The sequence below is a fragment of the Podarcis gaigeae genome (genome assembly GCF_964106915.1).
Source record: "Podarcis gaigeae genome assembly, chromosome: 6".
NCBI classification, from domain to species: Eukaryota; Metazoa; Chordata; class Lepidosauria; order Squamata; family Lacertidae; genus Podarcis; species Podarcis gaigeae.
The window spans coordinates 86,947,121-86,955,367 of NC_139682.1; the positions used below are offsets into that span (position 1 = coordinate 86,947,121).

An 8,247-nucleotide genomic window follows, 5' to 3' on the forward strand; every position below is an offset into this window, starting at 1 on the left:
TGGAGTTATGTTTCTCTCTCTTTCTTTCTTTCTTTCTTTCTTTCTTTCTTTCTTTCTTTCTTCTTTCTTCTTTCTTTCTTTTTTTAAAAAAAAATTGTTGGTTTTTCCATGTATACATCCTCTAACAATATTTCTCTAACAGTTTTCCATATTTTCCCCACTCCTCCCCTGGACTTCCCTCATATTCCCATTTTCTTTTATTTCTATATTACTCACCCTGTGTGTAGTTTCCCAAAATTTTCCCAATACATATAATCTTACTTTTTGTTATATACAGTTGTGTTTGTTTTCTAAAGGTATGACGTTTTCTGACTACTATTTATTAGAATCTTTGCTTTTGGAATGTTGTAAATGAGATAAATTCATTGAATCAGTTTAGTCCCAGCATCATATATTTGAATACATCCAGCAGAAAAGACCATCTCGTCCTGTCAAATGCCTTTTGGGCATTTAAAAACACACACAGTCGCTCTCTTTGTGTCATTGTACTTAGTCTTAGTAATCCAAATGTCACACTTTCTAACATTGTTATAGCGTTTCCTGTTGTTAACAGAGCCAATCTGATCCACCAGGAAATAATTTAATACCATCTGACTTAGCTGGGTTGTACATATGTGTGTATTCTAAAATTAAGCATATGTCCTCCCCCAGTACCTTCTGGTCTATGCAATTTAAATCAAAGGAAAAGCTGCAGTTTTCATGCTGGAGATGGACGTGAGTGTACATTGATCTTCTTGGTGCTCCCCATGCATGTAGTATCATTTCCCTGAGTTAGTCTTCATGGGGACATTCAGATTTTCTCCCCTGCTTCACATCACAACTGCCTGCTGTGAAGCAGGCAGAGTCTATGTCACATTTCACGATGTGTCACTGTTGGTGTTCCACTTGCTTTGTTTTTAAAATACTGCAATTGGACAGAAGCCCTGCACTTACAGTGGTACCTCAGGTTAAGTATTTAATTCGTTCCGGAGTCCGTACTTGACCTGAAACTGTTCTTAACCTGAAGCACCACTTTAGCTAATGGGGCCTCTTGCTGCTGTCGCGCCGCCAGAGCCCGATTTCTGTTCTCATCCTAAAGCAAAGTTCTTAACCTGAAGCACTATTTCTGGGTTAGCGGAGTCTGTAACCTGAAGCGTATGTAACCTGAAGCGTATGTAACCTGAAGCGTATGTAACCTGAACCTGAAATACCACTGTATTTTCTTTCATTACTGTCTGTTCTGTTAAAGGTGATTTACTAATCTGTTTTAGCGCAAGACAAACAGGCCAATGCACATTGTCATCTTGAAGTCCTCTGCTATCTCCAGTCACCCTCTCCAGGTGGGTGCAATTGAGCATACACATACTAAGACAAATAAACCAGACCAGAACTCGCAATTCTGAGAGAATAAAACACATTGGGATGGAAGATGCACAAAAGTGTGTGACAATTTGTTGTTGACAAAGGACAGCTGGACATATAAAGGGCCCCATTACCTTCAGTAGCTTAGGCCTCATCAAACCTCAATCCGGCCAATTCATACCAATTACTTTCTACCTTTAAAGATGGAGTTGGTTATGTGTGAGAGGAGACAGATGATCTAAATATAGGGAAAAGGAGATGGTGAAACATGGAAATACGGTTATGGCACTTCTGGTTCTAGGTGATTTGTCCTGAGTACCTGTTTTGCCTCATTGATATGTTTCTTTTTCACTTCATTGGGTGGATATTGTTGCTTTAAGAATGCCTGGTGAGATCTTTTCAGATGTTTGTCTTTAAGGTGCCAGCGGTACCGTTTGTTAGTTTTGCTTCAACACTTTTAACACAGCAACATCTCTGGAATGTGAATGTTTAGCTCCTCAGGTGCAAAACTAAGAATTGGCTGCTTGTACCCTCATTCTTTTATTCACAAGTGCCCCAAACTAGGCTCCTTTAGCTGCCAAGAATTTGTTTCCCGGCTGGGTGGGGAGGAGAATATCAGGTTTTAGCTTTGAAAGGAGGTGTCTGGCAATGTTACAGATGGGCAAAAATGGAGAATTCTAAGTGGAAGAAAACCCACACACTTTGACCTTTGTACTAAGCCCTTTGTAATATAGTACCTCAGTATGTACAAAAACTGGACTAACTACACTATTCTGCCCCCCCACCCCCCGCCCAGAAAGTGATTCTAAAGTTACTTATCAGTCACTGATGGAAGTATTTACTTTTGCATTATTCTAGTAAGCTAAGGAAGTCAAAAGTATATCAATCTAAGGGTGGGAACTCAGCTTTACATTGACAGCAGAGGATTCCCAACAACCCATGTCCAACCTGTAATGCTAATGTCAGTGTATTGATGGGAGTTTACTTCTATCGGAGAATGGCAATTGTCCTCTAGAAAATTGGCTTCCAGATGGAGAGATCCAAACTAGAAACAGAGCTGTTAGAACCCAATACTAAGAACTTATCAAGAATGTACAACTTGCTGCTGAAATGGAACACACTAGATGAGACCGTCAAATCAGCTATGATTAAGTGGGCACAAGATATTGGTCATGACATTATGTTTGCGGATTGGGAACAGTTATGGACCACCGGTATAAAATTTACGGCATGTAATGCCTTAAGAGAAAATATTATGAAAATGATCTACAGGTGGTACATGACCCCAACCAAACTCGCAAAAATCTATCATTTGCCCAATAATAAATGCTGGAAATGTAATGAGACTGAAGGAACCTTTTATCACCTTTGGTGGACCTGCCCGAAGATTAAGGCCTTCTGGGAAATGATCTATAATGAAATTAAGAAAGTACTTAAATGTACTTTTCATAAGAAACCAGAGGCATTTCTCTTGGGCATGGTCGGCCAATTGGTGTTAAAGAAGGATAGGACGTTTTTTATGTATGCCACCACAGCAGCAAGGATCCTTTTAGCAAAGTATTGGAAGACACAAGAACTACCCACACTGGAAGAATGGCAGACAAAGGTGATTGATTATATGGGACTGGCGGAGATGACCGGCAGAATCCGTGACCAAGAAAAAGAGACGGTGGAAGAAGACTGGAAGAAATTTAAAGTTTATCTCAAAAATTGTTGTAAAATTGATGAGTGCTGAAATGTCAAAGGAAAGGAAAATATAGAATTACAGCTGTAATTGATTATGTATGAGAAGAAGCGTAAAAAGAAAATAAGTGACTAATTAATTGGTGTGAAGAGTTGCTGAAGAAATTTAAAACAGGGATGCAGAAAAGGGGAGGTAAGGGGAAGTCCGAGAAATAAGGTTTAGGAAAAAGAGTTTTTGAAATTATACATGTTTATATGTTCTTGTTTGTTTACGTGTGTGTGTTGTTTTGTTTCTAATTTGTGTTGGAAAATTACCGTATTTTTCCTTCTATAACACGCAGATTTTTTCTTCTAAAAAGGAAGGGGAAATGTCTGTGCGTGTTATAGAGCGAATGTGTGGTCCCTGGAGCCGAAAAATCATGCAAAAACGCTGCACGGAGAAGCGAAAGAGAAAGCGGCTGCTTTCCTGCATTCTGCCTCAGGGTCTTACTGCCCACCCTCCTCTGTTTCGTTGCTGTGTTTGCTGAAATGGAACAAAGAGCAGGGAAAGCCCCTCCCCTCCAGGCAAGCTCCGGTGCTGCTGGGGGAGAGGGAGAGAGAGGGGGGAAGGGAGAGAGAGAGGGGGAGGGAGAGAGAGAGGGGGGAGGGAGAGGGGGGAGAGAGAGAGAGAGAGAGAGAGAGAGAGAGAGATGGCTGGCTTGGGTGGGGGAAAACTTTTGCCTTTCTTTCCTCCCTCCCGTTAAATCCCTCTCCTGCATTCTTAGCCAGCTGCTTCTCTGCACACCCCTCTAATGTCCCTTCTTTGTTTTTCCTTCGCTCCCCACTTAAAATGTGGTTACAAAGCATGGATCCTCAGGATCTTTGCATTGGGTCACCCCAAATTCACCATCAGATCACATAGCATGTCCATGGCTACAGCCTGCACCAAAAAAATCACGCACCCACTGTTGCCTGGGGCTGCAATGGTGCAAAAATGTGGTTACAAAGCATGGATCCACAGGGATTCTCAGGATCTTTGCATTGGGTCACCCCAAATTCACCATCAGATCGCATAGCATGTCCATGGCTACAGCCTGCCCCCCCAAACTAACGCACCCACTGTTGCCTGGGGCTGCAATGGTGCAAAAATGTGGTTAAAAAGCATGGATCCACAGGGATTCTCAGGATTTTGGCATTGGGTCACCCCAAATTCACCATCAGATCACATAGCATGTCCATGGCTACAGCCTGCCCCCCCAAAATCACGCACCCACTGTTGCCTGGGGCTGCAATGGTGCAAAAATGTGGTTAAAAAGCATGGATCCACAGGAATTCTCAGGATTTTGGCATTGGGTCACCCCAAATTCACCATCAGATCACATAGCATGTCCATGGCTACAGCCTGCCCCCCCCAAATCACATACCCACTGTTGCCTGGGGCTGCAATGGTGCAAAAACGTGGTTACAAACCATGGGTCCTCAGGATCTTTGCATTGGGTCAGCCCAAATTCACCATCAGAGCACATAGCATGTCCATGGCTACAGCCTGCCCCCCAAAAATCACGCACCCACTGTTGTCTGGGGCTGCAATGGTGCAAAAATGTGGTTAAAAAGCATGGATCCACAGGAATTCTCAGGATTTTGGCATTGGGTCACCCCAAATTCACCATCAGATCACATAGCATGTCCATGGCTACAGCCTGCCCCCCAAAAATCACGCACCCACTGTTGTCTGGGGCTGCAATGGTGCAAAAATGTGGTTAAAAAGCATGGATCCACAGGAATTCTCAGGATTTTGGCATTGGGTCACCCCAAATTCACCATCAGATCACATAGCATGTCCATGGCTACAGCCTGCCCCCCCAAAATCACGCACCCACTGTTGCCTGGGGCTGCAATGGTGCAAAAATGTGGTTAAAAAGCATGGATCCACAGGAATTCTCAGGATCTTTGCATTGGGTCAGCCCAAATTCACCATCAGAGCACATAGCATGTCCATGGCTACAGCCTGCCCCCCCAAAATCACGCACCCACTGTTGCCTGGGGCTGCAATGGTGCAAAAACGTGGTTACAAACCATGGATGCACAGGGATTCTCAGGATTTTTGCATTGGGTCAGCCCAAATTCACCATCAGATTACATGTCTGTGGCCACAGCATGAAGCACAAAAATGATACATCCACTGTTTCATTCAGAATGTTTTTTCCCTTGTTTTCCTCCTCTAAAAACGATGTGCGTGTTATGGTCAGGTGCGTGTTATAGAGCGAAAAATACGGTAATAAAAATATATTTTTTTAAAAAATAGAAACTTCTACCCAGATCTGCATTTGAATGCATGAAATGAAATTTGATCCCCACATCTCTTTTCAGAGGATGGCTGAAGGGAAAATGGAGGGGGGAGTTGAAGAGAGGGAACAGGCTGTTTAAGCCCCCCTTTTTTTCTTCCTCCCTCACATACCTATTATAAAAAGATAAAGAAACATGGATAATTCATTCTGGTCTTGCCCTTGAAGACTGGGATATCAGATCAATTATACCATTTGCTACCTTGATTTGCAGCAACATATCATATTGTCAGGAAAGCATTGTATAATGTCTGGATTAGATACAAAGATTTGCTGGAAAATAAAACCCCAAGGTGGTTGTCGCCAATGGAGGCGAAGGCTGTGAAAAAGCTTAATATGGAGTCCAAATGGCCGAAATATTGGGAAATTTTGGAACAAGAAGGGGACAAACTGAAATTGCAGAGTTTTGAGAAATTAAAAGATAAAGTGCGAGACTGGCTTCATTATTATCAAATAATGGAGGTTTATAAGATGGACAGGAAAATTGGCTTCCAGGTGGAAAAATCAAAATTGGAAACAGAATTGTTAGAATCCAATACAAAAAAATTGTCAAAAATGTATAACTTGCTGTTGAAATGGAATACGCAGGATGAAACGGTGAAATCAGTCATGATTAAGTGGGCACAAGACATTGGTCATAACATTATTGTCAGAGCCGCCCCTATGTCCCAGCTCACAGAGGACCAACGCCCGGCTGTTGTTATATACAAAAGACTTTATTGACGTTCAGTTTCCATTTCAAAGCCACAGCGTGCAGCTCTACGTCTTAAACCCTAGACCAGCGAAGCTCCGTCTGAATCTCCTCCCCTTCCACACCAGTTTAAGACTCTAGCCTTGCTCTACCTCTTCCTTAGCTCCTTCCTCCTCTGGGCCCTCCTGCCTGCTGGGGTTTCATCCTTTCTGGACTCTTCTGACGCTGACCCCCCTGATTCTTGCCCCTCCTTCCGGCGGGCTTTAGGACCTGGCTCCCTATCCGGGCTACCTGCTGTGCCGCTCGCCTGTACGTTTGAACTTGGCGCGCGCGCCCAACCGGCAACCTTCCTCTTGACCGTTCCCCCGCTCTCTGATGGAGGCGTGGTCAATCCTGGCTCATCTTCTCTCGCTGGTGGTGAATCCACTGGCCCCGATACCTGGGACTCCTCCCCCCCACTACGCTCTGGTGGGGAAGCTGGTCCTGATTTCCAACTGCTGCTCTGGGAGTCCCCGCTGGCCCCTTGCTTCTGGGGTGTCCCCCTTGGGGCCCCCCTTGCCCTGGCCACCGGCGCCCCCTTCTGTGAATCTTCCGATTCGCTGGAGAGGCTCATGGAATCTCTCGGGCTACTGTCATCTTCTCCTGCGCTGCCCTCGGATTGCTCCCCCTCGCTCTCCATCGCCTCCCCTCCCTGCGCTCCCGCTGCGTCCCTGACAATTAAGTTTGCTGACTGGGAAAAGTTGTGGACCACCGGAATGAAATTTACGGCATGTAATGCCCTAAGAGAGAATATTATGAAAATGATTTATAGGTGGTACATGACCCCAGTCAAGCTTGCAAAAATTTACCACTTGCCTGATAATAAATGTTGGAAATGTAAAGAAAATAAAGGTACTTTCTTTCACCTTTGGTGGACGTGCCCAAAGATTAAGGTGTTCTGGGAAATGATATATAATGAACTGAAAAAGGTATTTAAATATACCTTTCTGAAGAAACCAGAGACCTTTCTCTTGGGTATTGTCGGCCAATTGGTGCCAAAGAAGGATAGAACATTCTTTATGTATGCTACAACAGCAGCAAGAATACTCATCGCAAAGTATTGGAAGACACAAGATCTACCCACCTTGGAAGAACGGCAGATGAAGGTGACAGACTATATGGGACTGGCAGAAATGACTGGCAGAATCCGAGACCAGGGAAGAAAGACAGCGGAAGAAGATTGGAAGAAATTTAAGAATTATCTTAAGAAATATTGCAAAATTAATGAATGTTAGAATGACGTTGGTTTAGAAATTACGTGATTTCCAGCTGTAATGGATAAGTAAAAAGAAAAGAAAGGCCAAAAATTAAATGAAAATTATGGGAAAGAATTTGCTGAATTAATAAATTAGAAAATGGAATACAGAGAGGGGAGGTATGAGGAAGTCGGGGAAGTAAGTTATAAGAAAAAAAGGGATTGAAATTATACTTGTTTTTTTATTTTTGTCTGTTTGTATTATTGTTTTGTTTTGTTTTTATATAATTTTTGAAACTTTAATAAAAATCTTAAAAAAAAGATTTGCAGCAACATAAAGTGTGATGCAACACATCAAATAAATAAAACCCATCTATCAAGCACTATAATAATAATATAATAATAATTTATTACTTATACTCTGCCCATCTGGCTGGGTTTCCCCAGCCACTCTGGACAACTTCCAACAGGAGATTAAAAATAGATTAAAACATCAGACTTTTTTTTTTTAAAAAAAAAAACTTCCCTAAACAGGGCTGCCTTCAGATGTCTTCTAAAACTCTGGTAGTTGTTTATTTCTTTGACATCTGATGGGAGGGTGTTCCACAGGGTGGGAGCCACTACCAAGAAGGCCCTCTGCCTGGTTCCCCATAACTTTGCTTCTGGCAGTGAGGGAACCACCAGAAGGCTCTCGGAGCTGGACCTCAGTGTCTGGGCTGAACAATGGAGGGTGGAGACACTCCTTCAGGTATACTGGGCCGCGGCTGTTTAGGGCTTTAAAGGTCAGCAGCAACACTTTGAATTGTGCTCAGAAATGTACTGGGAGCCCTGTCTTCATAGCAAGAGTAACAAAGCATAGCCCTTGATGCTCAGCATGAAATAAACTTGAAGGAACCAGGGGCTCAGCTCCTATAGAACAGAATGATGCACTGGTCTGAATTGCATGGTAAATGAGTAATTAAAAACAGATACAG

The 8,247-nt window shown here is 43.1% G+C and overlaps 1 long non-coding RNA gene across 3 annotated transcripts in view; it reads left to right on the plus strand.

Annotated features, from left to right (window-relative positions):
- Positions 1-8,247, plus strand: part of LOC310846879 — a 278,101-nt gene that overhangs the window by 29,127 nt on the left and 240,727 nt on the right. The gene's annotated exons all lie outside the window — the stretch shown is intronic.